This window comes from Bos grunniens, chromosome 17 (genome assembly GCF_055505025.1).
Source record: "Bos grunniens cultivar Pamir isolate PY7600 chromosome 17, Bosgru_T2T1.0, whole genome shotgun sequence".
NCBI lineage: Eukaryota > Metazoa > Chordata > Mammalia > Artiodactyla > Bovidae > Bos > Bos grunniens.
In genome coordinates this window covers 15,636,097-15,652,031 of record NC_141181.1, presented here as the reverse complement: position 1 = coordinate 15,652,031, position 15,935 = coordinate 15,636,097, and the positions used below count along the sequence as shown (strand labels likewise).

Genomic DNA, 15,935 nt, shown 5'->3' with positions numbered 1-15,935 from the left:
ATCCCAGGGACGGAGAGCCTGGTGGGCTGCCGTCTATAGGGTCGCACAGAGTCAGATACCACTGAAGCGACTTAGCAGCAGTAGCAGTAGCAGCAAACAAACAAACAAAAAACTCTCAGCAACTTAAGAATGAAAGAGAAGAACTTTGATTATGGAAATCTATAAAAGTGTTACAGTTACCATCATAACTACAAAATAAAAGACTCAGTACTTTGATGCAAAGATCAGGAATAAGGTAAGAATTTCCACTCTCTCCTTTCCTCTTCAATTTCAATTTCACAGCAGAAGTCATAACTAAAGCAATAAGGCAAGGAAAAAACAAAAGACATACAGATTGGAAAGAAACAACTAACATTGTATCTATTTGCAGACAAAATGATTGCCTGTGCAGAAAATAGCCAAAAATATCTACCAAAAAAGCTAGAAAAAATTTTATCGAAGTTGTGCAATATAAAGTCAATATATAAAAATCAATTGTCTACAAAATAGCTATGAAAATGGAAAAATAAACTTTTTAAAAGTACCATTTATTATAGGACCAAAAGCAAAAAGTTAGAAACAAAATCAAACAAAATATGTACAGAATCTTTATGCTATAATCTACAGAACACTGATAAAAGAAATAAGACAAAAATCAAATGAAGATATGTGTGTGTGTGTGTGTGTGTGTGTGTGTTCATGGATTCAAAGTCTCATTATTGTTAAGATGTCAGTTTTTTCTAAACTGACCACTAGGGGCAGAGCTAGGCTCCTGACTGCAAGGTACATAGCTGTCACAAGTAAGAATACATTTTAAAAGTCTACAAGCAATAAATGCTGGAGAGGGTGTGGAGAAAAGGGAACCCTCTTACACTGTTGGTGGGAATGCAAACTAGTACAGCCACTATGGAGAACAGTGTGGAGATTCCTTAAAAAACTGGAAATAGAACTGCCTTATGATCCAGCAATCCCACTGCTGGGCATACACACTGAGGAAACCAGAAGGGAAAGAGACACGTGTACCCCAATGTTCATCGCAGCACTGTTTATAATAGCCAGGACATGGAAGCAACCTAGATGTCCATCAGCAGATGAATGGATAAGAAAGCTGTGGTATATATACACAATGGAGTATTACTCAGCCATTAAAAAGAATACATTTGAGTCAGTTCTAATGAGGTGGAGGAAACTGGAGCCTATTATACAGAGTGAAGTAAGCCAGAAAGAAAAACACCAATACGGTATACTAACGCATATGTATGGAATTTAGAAAGATGATAACAATAACCCTGTGTACGAGACAGCAAAAGAGACACTGATGTATAGATCAGTCTTATGGACTCTGTTGGAGAGGGAGAGGGTGGGAAGATTTGGGAGAATGGCAGTGAAACATGTATAATATCATGTATGAAACGAGTTGCCAGTCCAGGTTCGATGCAGTATACTGGATGCTTGGGGCTGGTGCACTGGAACGACCCAGAGGGAGGGTATGGGGAGGGAGGAGGGAGGAGGGTTCAGGATGGGGAACACATGTATACCTGTGGCAGATTCATTTTGATACTTGGCAAAACTAATACAATTTTGTAAAGTTTAAAAATAAAAAAAAATAAAAAAATAAAAAAAGGCAACTGGACTCGCGACTGATGTGACTGCAACCTGGTGCTCAATGGCCTAAATTCATGCTACCAGTAACTCAGAAACCAGTGTTCAGTCAAGCAGCAAACACTGTCAGAGGTCCAGTCCCTTGTTGAGCTGTTTGGTAAATAGAGTGGAGGGTAAAAGGAAAGAGCCATTAATATACAATGTGGCTGGGCTCTCACTGGCGCTGTGTTCAGCGTCACCTTATATACTAATGAATGGGCAACAAGGAACAGTGCCTTAACACAAAACACAACAAAACAGAAAGTAAAGTGTGTAAGATAATTATCTCAACAGATAACCTGGGACTGCTTCATGGAGGAGATGCTATTTGGCCAGACTTTAAGAGATTTATACACCAGAAAGGTGGGTACAGATAAAAGGAAAGGGAGGCAGGGAAGAGGGAGGGAAAATGAGAGAAAATAAGGAAGAAAAATACTGAAAGTGGAGGCGGTGCGAACAAAGCCCTAAAGCTACAAATGTAGAATATGCATAAATAACAGGAAATTAGCTCGTCGGATGGGAGCAGAGTGCATGGAGCAGCAACAGGAAGTGGGTACACTATCACTGAACGAAATCATCCACAGGGAGGCAGAGCCACTTGTGTTTCCAATGTTAGACGTGGTGTTTGTAAACCAGAAGATAGGGCAATCAGGGTTACCTACTTCCTGCCCTGTTAGTTCACTGCCTCACTCTAAACAAATAATAACTGAGCAACTCTTATCCTGATTATTAAACAAATAATAAATGAGCAACACAGAGGCAAAGTACTGTGAGTAATTCAGAAGCAATATGTCACTGTGCCCTTAAGTGGGATTTACAATCTGGACAGCAGAATCCACAATACTCACAAAAAAAAAAAACAAAAACACACACACACACACACACACAAAAACAAGCAACAAATAGCTCAGGTAAAAGGAGTAATGAATCTGCCTTCTAGTCTTTGCCTTCAAGGTACAGAATCAATAAGCAATTTCTGAATATATGGTATTGGCAATATTCTGTGCTAGATATTAAATGTACCTTCTCAACTCTAGTTTTGTTCCTTTTCACTTTTTCTCTTTTTCCCCTTCTTTCTAGAACTGAATATATCTAGTCAGTGTATAAGTCAAGAGACAAATGCAAAAGAAACCACACTGTAGAATGGATATTTTAAAAGGACATCTTAAAATATCTATTTTATTAATGGGTAAACTGAGATTGAGAACACTTTGAAAATTTGTCCAGGGTCAGACAGAGAATGAGTTAGGGAGAAGGGATTTAACTCCAGTTTGAACACTTTAAAAATCCATTGTTTTTATGCTGAGCAAAATACAGTCCCTGAAAACAATTTCAAGAAATTAAAAGAATTGTCATTTAGTTGCTAAAATTCCTTCTGAAAAAGGAAACAGTAAAGTTCAATTTCATGCCAGAAAGCATGTTCCCCAGGCACCAACTCATTCTAAAACAGGTGATTATTCAATCCGGCTGTAATATTACCCTCTCTGTTTTCCTCCCTGTTTTATGTTTTCATGTTAATCATTTTACTTTCTTTTCTGTTTTTAAGCCATATTCAATTAAGATTTGTAATTAGGTTTCAAATTTGAAACACATCTCTAGTAGAAAGCAAACGACAAGAGTAGTAATTAAGGGACAGCTGTCTCATCTTTCTGGGGATGAAACAAGGCTTTTTTGTTTCTAAGTTATAAATACCAGAGAAGTTTTCAAGATTTTTTTAAAGAAATAGTTAACTGAGTAGTCAACTGAATTGAAAGATACTGAATTGATCTAAAAAAGTCAGTGTTCTTTCTGACACATGCTGAGAATCTTTCTTCTGGGATAAGCTTAGGTTAACTCCAACAGTATGAACTTTTATTGCTGCAAATACAGAATCTCCACATTTTATACAAAACCAAATCATTTCTTTAGATTCTAAAGTAGGCACTAACCCAAGATATCTTCCTCTCTTTTAAAATTATGTGACTTTTACAAATAAAGGAGAATAAGTGCTTTCAGTGGAGAGGAATAAGATTCAGAGCAGCTAAGATGCAGATACTAATTTTTTTGTGGTTTTCCTTTGATTTAAGAGGACAAATATTACTAACATTAACATTGAAAATTACTTCAGTTCAGTTCAGTCGCTCAGTTATGTCTGACTACTTGTGACCCCATGAACTGCAGCATGCCAGGCCTCCCTGTCCATCACCAACTCCCAGAGTTCACCCAAACTCATGTCCATCGAGTCGGTGATGCCATCCAGCCATCTCAACCTCTGTCATCCCCTTCTCCTCCTGCCCCCAATCCCTCCCAGCATCAGAGTCTTTTCCAATGAGTCAACTCTTCGCATGAGGTGGCCAAAGTACTGGAGTTTCAGCTTGAGCATCAGTCCTTCCAAAGAACACCCAGGACTGATCTCCTTCAGAATGGACTGGCTGGATGTCCTTGCAGTCCAAGGGACTCTCAAGAGTCTTCTCCAATACCACAGTTCAAAAGCATCAATTCTTCGGTGCTCAGCTTCCTTCACAGTCCAACTCTCACATCCATACATGACCACAGGAAAAACCATAGCCTTGACTAGACGGACCTTTGTTGGCAAAGTAATGTCTCTGCTTTTCAATATGCTATCTAGGTTGGTCATAACTTTCTTTCCAAGGAGTAAGCGTCTTTTAATTTCATGGCTGCAGTCACAATCTGCAGTGATTTTGGAGCCCCAAAAAATAAAGTCTGACACTGTTTCCACTGTTTCCCCATATATTTGCCATGAAGTGATGGGACCAGATGCCATGATCTTCATTTTCTGAATGTTGAGCTTTAAGTCAACTTTTTCACCCTCCTCTTTCACTTTCATCAAGAGGCTTTTTTAGTTCCTCTTCACTTTCTGCCATAAGGGTGGATTACTTAGTAAGCTTTACTCCAGTATTCCTTATTGGTACTTTCAGGTATTATTTTTACATGCAAAGTATAATCAGGATTTGAAGCAATTAACCATATAATTCAGGTCAAGAAAAGTCTTCTGCCTGAAAAGCTAAACCACTGAAGCAAACAGTTTGACTTTTTTTTTTCTGGCTTGAATTATCCAGATTCTAGAAAATTATTAAACACAACTTAATGTGCAAATCCATAAAACAGGTCAAGTTACCTAAAAGCAGGCCAGCCTCAGGAGGATAAGGAACCCCTTAAAATGTGTATTTCTAAGACAGAAACTTCTAAAACAGTTCCTAATGTAAACCTGGAAATAATGGTTAAGTTATAGCAAGTTCACTAAAGGTGCACACACAGACACAAACACATTCATATACGTATATACTACAGAACTTCCCAGAACCTATGTTCATGCGTGTTTAAAGCTCCTAAGAGTGGTACAGTATTCAGAAATTTTCAAACCTTTATGATCCCAAACCATTTTACATAGAACAGATCATGGAACTAGTATTGGGACTCACTGAGAACCTTATTGCACAGTCATAAGCCTTTCATGCTGTACACTGGCAGGAGATGTAGGAGGGTGGGGCTGGGTGGTAGATTTGAAAGCTTCTATTAATACACCCAGGGGACCAGAAGAAAGACCAAATGACATAGGACAGAAATCCCAAGGGCAAAAAGTGGCCAAGCGAAGCTGGTTTGAAGACGCTTCTAGCATAACCATGAAGACCCTATGGGACTAGGCTGATTGCCATATTCATGTTCATTCATTTCCTTTCTCTTTGGCTGCACCACAGGGGATGTGGGATCTCAGTTCCCTGAGCAGGGATCGAACCTGTATCCCCTGCGCTGGAAGCATGGAGTCATAACCACTGGGTCATCAGGGAAATCTCCATCTTATTTTTCAACACAGCTTCATCTTCAGCTTCTCTCCACCTCTGTGACCCTCCTTAATCTTGGTCAGTTATGTTCTTTATTCGCTGCTGTTCTTTCTACCTGGGACTCTTTCCTTTATACTTCGGCTCTTAGCTTAACACCATCTTCCACAGAAACATCCTCTGTTTAGTCCATCTGTAATAGATTCCTCTCTTCTTTCCCAGTATTTTCCCTACAGAATTTCTCTTCATAACATTTACCACACTTTTTATTTACATATTGACATTTGTTTGTTTATTTCATGTCATGTTCACAGGACTACAAGCACCATGAAGGCAGGAATAGACTATGCCTGTTTTGTCCAAATTTATGATCACCAAATATCTCATAGATGAGTGTTTGCCATATAGCAGGCCTTTTATAAATATGTGTCAATTTAATAATAAATAATAATAATTAATTCCTTCACATATCTCCCTGAGTGAAAGTTGCTCAGTCGTGTCTGACTCTTTGCTTACCCCATAGTCTATACACTCCATGGAATTCTCCAGGCCAGAATACTGGAGTGGGTATCCTTTCCCTTCTCCAGGGGACCTTCCCAACCCAGGGATCGAACCCAGGTCTCCTGCACTGCAGGCAGATTCTTTACCAGCTGAGCCACAAGGGAAGCCCATGTCTCCCTTGGCCTGGCCTAATTGAAATCCTCAAAATTGACTTAATATATACATAGAAATAAGTTCCTCTTTAGGATATAATCATCTATCTATAATATGCAGTCACATACATTCTAAAACATCAAACTTGAATTTTTGTGAAATATTTTTATAATGGGGGCTGTAGGTTTGAATAAATCATCAATCTAAATCAATACTATGGGTTGATTATTGAGAACCACTCTCGTACCTGCTTTCTTGTATTCTTCAAATACTTCTACTCTTTTATTACTGCCTTGCTGATTTCAGAGCTCTGCAAAGAACAAAAAGACAAATGTTAGGATCTGGTGTTTCACCAGGAACTCCTCTTAAAAAAAAAAAAAAAATTACTGGAGTATAGTTGCTTTACAATGTTGTGTTAATGTCTGCTGTACGGCAAAGTGAATCAGCTATACATATGCACATATCCCCTCCTTTTTTTGGACTGCCTTCCCACTTTGGTCACCACAGAGCACTGAGTATATTTCCTGTGCTATACAGTAGGTTCTCATTCATTACCTGTTTTATACATAGCACCAATAATGCATATATGTCAATCCCAATCTCTCAATTCATCCCAGCCTTCCTTCCCCCTTTGGTGTCCATACGTTTGTTCTCTACATCTGTGTATCTATTTCTGCTTTGCAAATAGCTTCTTCTATAGGAATGCCCCTTTCCTAGGTAAAATATTTAATTTGCTTGTAATGCCCATTCTTCCAAACTTGAGGACTTATGATCACAAGATTCATGGAATACAGCTATTTCTTATTTGTATTCAACTTAATCTTTGTTCAGCTCACAGAGGTCGACAGGAAAGAACTCTAGCTGACTCATTTATTTGCTTCCATGCACCAAGCACTATTCTAAGTTTTTGGATCAACTCATTTATTCCTCATAACTACTGGGCAGGCAAGGGTTAACTCAGCAGTTGAGTTACTGAAATGCTACCTTTTCTAAAGAAAGGTCCTTCTTCAGAACTGGTCTTAGTCCAGCTCCTGGAAGATAACCTCTGAGCTCTTGGAATAGGCTGACTGATAAGAGAGTCTCCATACATGTTTCTGCTGCTCCAGGTGGGCCAGATACATTTATGGTGAACACCTGTTTTTGCTTGAAGAGGAGTGGCTGAAATCTGAATAGTGAATTCAGTCATCTGGTGCTGCAAGCTTCTGTGACTGACCTCTAATAAAGCTCTAGACACCAGAGGTCAGCTGAGCTTCCCTGGCTGACCACATGTGACCACTTCACACATGTGGCCACACATGGTGGCTGAGAGAATTGAGGACATCCCCATGTGCCCTTAGGGGCTTCCCAGGTGACTCAGTGGTAAAGAATCTGCTTGCCAGTGCAGGAGGCAAAGGAGACATGGGTTTGATCCCTGAGTCAGGAAGATCCTCTGGAGCTGGACATGGTGACCTGCTCCAGTATTTTTGCCTGGAGAATCGCACGGACAGAGAAGCCTGATGGGCTATAGACCAGGGGATCGCAAAGAGTCAGACACAACTGAGCACGCACACACGCAGGTGCCCTTAAGACATACAACACCTCCTAGAACTAACACCAAAAAAGGATGTCATTTTCATCATAGGGGATTGAAACGCAGAAGCAGGAAGTCAACAGATAGAATAACAAGGCAAGTTTGGCCTTAGAATACAAAATGAAGAAGGGCAAAGGCTAACAGGGTTTGGTCAAGAGAACATGCTGGTCATAGCGAACACCTTCTTTTAACAACACAAGAGATGGCTCTACACAAGGACATTACCAGATGGTCAATACCAATATCAGATTATGTTCTTTACAGCCAAAGATGAAGAAGCTCTCTACAGTCAGTAAAAACAAGACCTGGAACTTATTGTGGCTCAGATCATCAGCTCCTAATTGCAAAAATTCAGGCTTAAGTTGAAGAAAGTAGGGAAAACTGCTAGGCCATTCAGGTATGATGTAAATCAAATCCCTTATGGTTAGACAGTGGGGGTGATGAATAGATTCAAGGAACTAGATGTGGTAGACAGAGTGCCTGAAGAACTATGGATAGAGGTTGGTAACATTGTACAGGAGGCAGAGAAACCATTCCAAAGAAAAAGAAATGCAAGAAGGCCAAGCTTCACATATAGCTGAGGAAAGAAGAGAAGCAAAAAGCAAGGGAGAAAGGGAAAGATATACCCAATTGAACGTAGAGTTACAGAGAATAGCAAGGAGAGATAAGAAGGCCTTTTCAAATGAACAATGCAAAGAAACAGAGAAGTGAAACAGAATGGAAAAGACTAGAAACCTATTCAAGAAAACCGGAGATATCAAGGGAACATTTCGTGCAAGGATGGGCACGATAAAGGACAGAAACAGTAACAATCTCTTCTTCTCTATCAGAAGAAGGGATTAAGAGGTGGCAAGGATACACAGAAGAACTAAACAACATGGTCAAAGTGAATCAGCTACACATACACACATATCCCTTCATTTCTGGATTTCTTTCCCATTAAGGTGACCACAGAGCACTGATTAGAGTCCCATGTGCGATACGGTAGGCTCTCAGTAGTTATCTATCATACATAGTATCAGTAGTGTATATGCCAATACCAACCTATGACTGTGAGTATAACAACTTTTCTGAATCTTGGGAACCCTTCTAATGAATACTTGAGACTAAGGGTGGCCTTTGGGATCCCCAGTAAACCACCCTGTGAGATACTATTACCCGTACAATACAGACAGTGAAGTGAAAGTCGTTCCGTCACGTCTGCCTCTTTGCGATCCCATGGGCTATATAGTCCACCAGGCTCCTCTGTCCATCGAATTCTCCAGGAAAGAATACTGGATGGTTAGCCATCCTTCTCCAGGGGATCTTCCCAGGGATTGAACCTGGGACTCCTGCACTGCAGCCAGATTCTTTACCGACTGAGCCACCAGGGAAGGAATTGGCAGAGAAAGGAACTGGACAATGAATTCTGAGGTAACCCAGAATTCCACAGCTAGTGTAAGTGTCAGTATTTAAATTTGAACCCAATGATCTGGTTTAGGCATTTTACCACCACTATGACACGTGGTTTATCAAAAATTTATTATGTGTTGTTCAATACGTGTATTAAAAAATGCCACCTGGTTCTTTTTCTTATTTTGTTATCAAGGATGATAATTTTCAAATTGTAAATGTACCATCAATTACCAAATTTAATTTTGTCTGTCAACAAAAGAGCAATAACTTTTATTGAGTTAAAGTTGTACTTTCTGCTGTATTTTATTCAAAACAAACTTTCTCCTAGTCATGTCAACAATGCAGATGTGATGTTAAGATTTTCTCACTCTCATCCTCATTATTTCTTTCTATATGGTTTTTAATACAGGGGAATGAAAACTACAGTTAGCTTTAAATCAAACACCAGGTTTTATTTAATTTGGGGAAAACAAAACACCTTATCATGGTTTTTCTTAAGATTTATAATATTTTGAGTCTAAGAGATCCAGAACTGCCTTGAAGTGTTAGAAAAAATAGTTTCATAACAGGAGAAAGCATGAGACTAATCAGTTGCTAATTAAAGAAAATGTAAACCATCTACTGATTTCTAAACACAATGGATTAAAATAATATGCCAGTTATATACAAAAGTCATGAGTTCACTATATTAAGCTTTTTTCAGGTAGACTCTGCAAAAAAAACACTTTGGTCTAGTTAATCGTTTTCATTAGGTGTGCGAAGAAGCTTTATTCATTCGACTTATTTTAACACTGGAAAAAAACCATAATTCATTATCTTATCTTTTTAAATTCACCCTAAACTAAGCATAGCAACCTACTCCAGTACTCTTGCCTGGAAAATCCCATGGATGGAGGAGCCTGGTAGGCTGCAGTCCATAGGGTCGCTAAGAGTTGGACACGACTGGGCGACTTCATTTTCACTTTTCACTTTCATGCATTGGAGAAGGAAATGGCAACCCACTCCAGTGTTCTTGCCTGGAGAATCCCAGGGACGGTGGGGCCTGGTGGGCTGCCGTCTATGGGGTCGCACAGAGTCGGACACGACTGAAGTGACTTAGCAGCAGCAGCAGCAGCAAACTAAGCATTGGACACTGTTATACACATATGGATTCCTGTGTCTTGTTCTTATCACTCAGACTACACATCTCTTGATATTCTGAGGTGTCACGACAATCACAAAAGTAAGGAGTCAACCTTGCAGTGTGGATGTTCAGAGGCCAGTGTAGTCTCAGAGTGTCCAAACAGTCCTTAAAATAACTTCCAAAAGTACAAGTAAAGAACGCAGGGGAAGGGCAATCCCTCACATAGTGATGATGAAATACACGGAATGTAAACTGGATAACTGTGAAAGTAGAAAGAATAAATGTATATGATGCAGAAGTATCAATGGTGTTATGTGAGCCTGAGTCTTTCATACTTGTTTTTTCCCCTTTATCTTGTTATTTATTACTTCTCAGCCCCCATCATGAAACAAGAACTAATTTACCCGAACCCACCAAGGTGTTGGGTTGTCTTAAATAAATATCTCACACAGTGAATGCAAACAGAAGCCCTATTTAACACTTATCATTGCCTTCACAATAAATGATCAAGTACAATACTGGCCTTAATTAGGAAATAAAATTTTCTTTAGAAAATAGAAAATTCTATCTTAGACAACTTCAACTTCAATAATATTCAACCAAATTGAATATTATTGATTAGCAATAAATCAGGCAATATTTTTAAAATGGAGTAGCCTCCATTGGGCTCTACTTTATGTTTCCTGGGTTCCTATATCCATCCCCTGTGGCCCTAAATGGGGCAGACTCTCATAACTCACATTTGCCCTCTACTCAGGAGTTCTGGTGTGATGGGGATATAGCCAAAGTCAGAGCTGGATAGCTGCCTTTTCCACATTGCCCCATGAAAGCATGCTGGGCTTGAGATGCTTTGTTGTTGATCTCAGACAACCTGGTGACTCCAGGTCAAGAGTCCCATCAGTGAGAAGTTTGGGGATAATATGCCAAAGGCAAGGGCTAAGTGGGGTGGGGTTTAGAAAGGACTAGGAAAAGATGACATATATGTCAGGATGTTGTATAGTATGGAGATCCTCTCTGCTTCTGAAAAAACTCAAGTATTTGTCCCCTAAAAGATCCAGCAGTTAAAACCTGTTTCACGGATATTATATATTATATACACACATAGGAAAATTACTAGAATCTATCTGTCTCTGAAATAGATGTGAAAATTTAACCCTATCTCAAAAGTAGACTTTTTAAAAATTAAATTTTAATTAAAGGATAATCACTTTACAATACTGTGCCTCCCTCTTAAACCTTCCTCCCACCTCCCACCCCTCTGGGTTGTCACAGAGCATTGGATTTGAGCTCTGTGCATCATACAGCAAATTCCCACTGGCTATATAACTAAAAGCAGACTTTTAAAATCTTACTTTTGGTCTTCAATTTCCACCCCTTACTGTAAAAACAAAATAGGATTTACAAAACTAAAAATGAGATTATGCTCAAGTGCTGAAAATCATCACATCAACTAAAAGACTACAAACAATTTTCTACAAGGATTTAGACAATGACTCAAGAAAACTCTCAGGATACAAGATAAATTTGCAGTAACAACTTCAATATAACAGCAATAAACAGAAAGTAAAATTTTTTTCTTAAATATTTTTTTTGTTTTGTTTTGTTTTTTCCCCATTTTAATTTTATTTTATTTTTAAACTTTACAATATTGTATTGGTTTTGCCAAATATCGAAATGAATCCGCCACAGGTATACTGTTCCCCATCCTGAACCTTCCTCCCTCTTCCCTCCCCATACCCTCCCTCTGGGTCGTCCCAGTGCACCAGCCCCAAGCGTCCAGTATCGTGCATCGAACCTGGACTGGTGACTCGTTTCATACATGATAGTATACATGTTTCAATGCCATTCTCCCAAATCTTCCCACCCTCTCCCTCTCCCACAGAGTCCATAAGACTGTTCTATACATCAGTGTCTCTTTTGCTGTCTCGTACACAGGGTTATTGTTACCATCTTTCTAAATTCCATATATATGCGTTAGTATACTGTAATGGTGTTTTTCTAAATGCAACGCCCAGTGGCATCAACCATCCTGACTCACTACAGCAGTAACAACAAAACCAACAAAGTACTTATGAATAACTCTGTAAAAAAATTATTAAAAGCTATAAAGGAAATAAGGAACTATAACACATGCATGAGTGGGAAAGTACTTACAACAAAAATATCACTACTCCTGAAATTTAAATTTTTAGCTCAATTCAAATCAAAATTCTAGTAGGGGTAATTTTAGAGTCTGTCAAAACTTTCTAAAGTTTACTTGAAGAAAGAGTCATGGATCATAAAGAAAATTGTGACTATAAATATTAATGAGATGTTTTGTTCTAGCTAATGATAAAATACACTGTTGTGACACAACATTTAACATAGTACAGAACTGGCTTAGAAATTGTCATGTAAGATACCCCAGAAACATCCTATTTTATGCATTTATTCAACATATATTTAATGCCTGTCATATGCCAAGCACTATGCTAGTTATTGAAGGGAAAACGTAATTCCTGCCCTCAGAAAATTTGAAGGGGGAAAAACTAGCTATTTTCATTTTGATAGAAATTGATACAAATGAGCATAGGACTTTATGAAAATGCATAGAAAAGAAATCTAAATTCAGGGTATCATAAAATGGACACCACTAATTAATGAAAAAGAAATTGTTTAATAAGTAATGTTGAGATAATTGCCTATCTTTTGAAACAAAAATCTAATATGTCCCATTAGATATAGATACAAATTGCAAACACTTTATGGAACTAAATACAAGTGAAATGCAACATTAAAAATAAATTAAATGGAATTGATTATTTATATGTCCCGTTGGAGAGGGCAAGTCTACTTCTGAAGTACATAAGTGCTAAAAGAAATTAGAAAGAATAAGACAGGTTGATTGGACTATGTAAAAAAACTTCCCTAGGTAAAAAACATAAAAAGAAAAAATTAAAAAGCAAAGCAGATGTGAAATTATTTGCAGCAAATACAATACATCGAAATCTATTTTATATAAACACTAAATATCAAAATCAAAATGCAGAAAGAACTCATTAATGAACATAAGGAAAAATGTTCAACTTCATTAGTACTCAAGGAAATAACCATTAAAACAATGATCAACAATATTTCATCTAACAAACTGGCAATGAAGAGAAGATGTTCATCTATGGTGCCATTTTGAAATTGTTTTGAATGCCACTTTTCTAAAACCTTTAAAAGCTCTAAAAGTATTCCTATCCTGTTGCAGAAAATCTTGAAAGAATTCTCACTATATAAAATTCATACAAGATGCTCATTTCAGGCACACTCTATTTGAATATCCACTAATCCATAGCATTATTTAGATAACTGCTAGACAAATATTCATCATCCTGTCACAGGTACCATACCCAGTTCAGAGGAGGCATGCAAGAAATGTCTTGAATATTGAATAGATGAACTAATGGGCTTATTTCTTCATCATTAAAATAAATAAAAGTGGGGCACTGGCTTCTTAAAAAAAGTTTTCATAGTCTTTGATCTCAGTTCAGTTCAGTCAGTTGTGTCTGACTCTTTGTGACCCCATGGACTGCAGCATGCCAGGCCTCCCTGTCCGTCACCAACTCCCAGAGTTTACTCAAATTTGTATCCATTGAGTCAGTGGATATAACACTACCAATGAACACCCGGGACTGATCTCCTTTAGGATGGACTGGTTGGATCTCCTTGCAGCCCAAGGGACTCTCAAGAGTCTTCTCCAACACCACAGTTCAAAAGCATCAATTATTCGGTGCTCAGCTTTCTTTATAGTCCAACTCTCACATCCATACATGACCATTGGAAAAACCATAGCCTTGACTAGATGGACCTTTGGGGGTGCATGTATCTTTCTGAATTAGAATTATATACCATACCTCAGGCACGTGAAAATTTTCGGTTTAGAAGCATGCACTTCACAGAATCTATCTGGCAATCCATTCTAAGAGCTGAGATCCCTGCCCGCCCTCAGAGGTAATGGAGGCAGAAGACCCACCATCAGACTCAGGTGAAGGCGGTGGATCCTGTGCCAGGGGCGGGAACTGGGGTTGTCCAGGAGCAGTCAGTGCTCATGTGTATCCACTGGGTTAGAGTTCTTGAGTGGGCAGCGTCAGAGCCTGAGCCAGTGCTCTTTAAGGCTATAATGGGTCCTCTGCACCTCTGTCTACATCAGCCTTTTCCTCCATCACACAGGCAGACACACGTACACATCTGTATATATGTATATAATCATACTTTATAACTATGTTGGTATCAAGATAGATACAGTATCATACAATAAAAATTCTTCCAACCTAAAAATTCTTTCTCTTTCAGATTTTAAAAGAAATTAAGATATTTTCATGGCCCCATAAAATCACTGTAGGTCATTGTCAGCATGCCTACTGGGTCCCTGAGAGAAAAGTCAGTCCTACCTAATGTTTTCAGGTGAATTCCTTTTCTCTTAAACGAGCTAGACTCTATTCTGTGTTTGCAGCTATGAAAACCTGGTAATACAGATGACTAAACTACACTGAAGTTTTCCTTCTTTCAACTTTCTGGGAGTCCTCAAATTTTTTGGAAAAGCATGTATTAGTCATTAAAGACAAGATGATGTGTTAAGAAAAAGAAGAAACTCTGACCAATTAACATAGCTTGAGCAGTTAACAGCATGCAGTTCACATGCATATCTCAGAATCTCAAGCCAGAAAGGGACGGCAAAGATCACTGTGGAAAAACTGTCACGTAGTCTTGCCACCCATCTGTCATCTGAAACACCTCTACCCCACCTCCTGACCAAGTTTTCACAATCATCGATACTGAGTTTAGTAGTTCCCTAACTCACGGAGAAAATATCAGAAATTCTGTCTCTATTTATCTTTGACCATTAGAAAGCTCTTCTTTAAAACTGAATCAAAATATATTTATTTACAAAATTTTCTTTTTTTTTTTTTCACCCTCTGAGTACATCTCCAACATCTGAGAATTCCTTATACTCCCATCTTGGATATGCAATATCAATGCCTTAAAATCACTTTATAGCAACCAAACTCAAAAGACCTTTATATCTACTGCACACAATTGCGGAGGAGGCGATGGCACCCCACTCCAGTACTCTTGCCTGGGGAATCGCATGGACGGAGGAGCCTGGTGGGCTACAGTCCATGGGGTCATGAAGAGACGGACACGACTAAGCGACTTCACTTTCACTTTTCACTTTCATGCACTGGAGAAGGAAATGGCAACCCACTCCAGTGTTCTTGCCTGGAGAATCCCAGGGATGGGGGAGCCTGGTGGGCTGCCGTCTATGGGGTCGCACAGAGTCGGACACGACTGAAGCGACTTAGCAGCAGCAGCAGCACACACTTGATGCTTTGATTCAGTATCAGTCTATCATCCCCTTCTGCTCCAAAGCAGAGATATGAATTGCTAGATCATAGAAACTGTCTCTTCTCTCTCTTCAGACCACAAACTCATTATTTCTTTGACTTCCATCAGAGGAAAACAAACTTGTACTGGGCCATTGTTTTAAAAGAAATTTGGAACCCAATACAAAATTCACACGTTATTGTTTGGAAAAGAAAATATTTCTACTTCTTTGTCTTTCTTGAAGAAGCTAGGCAAAATGAAATAGTAAAAACTGTTCAAAACTAGGAATTTGGCAATACAGACTCTAAGTCCTGGTTCTGCTAACAAATCCTGTATCATCTATAAAATCCAGGTCCTTCCATCCCTTAAGGGATAATTTAGATTCTTAATATCTAATAACTGGATTTCTAATAAAGAATTAGATCTCTAAGTCACTACCAGA

At 38.7% G+C, this 15,935-nt stretch overlaps 1 protein-coding gene across 3 annotated transcripts in view; it reads right to left on the bottom strand.

Moving 5' to 3' along the window:
* Positions 1–15,935, bottom strand: part of INPP4B (inositol polyphosphate-4-phosphatase type II B) — an 853,196-nt gene that overhangs the window by 442,954 nt on the left and 394,307 nt on the right. For all 3 annotated transcript variants that reach the window (XM_086346584.1, XM_086346591.1, XM_086346583.1), the window contains exon 3: positions 6,301–6,363. The gene's annotated coding sequence lies outside the window, so the exon portion shown is untranslated. The remainder of the gene's footprint in view (positions 1–6,300; positions 6,364–15,935) is intronic.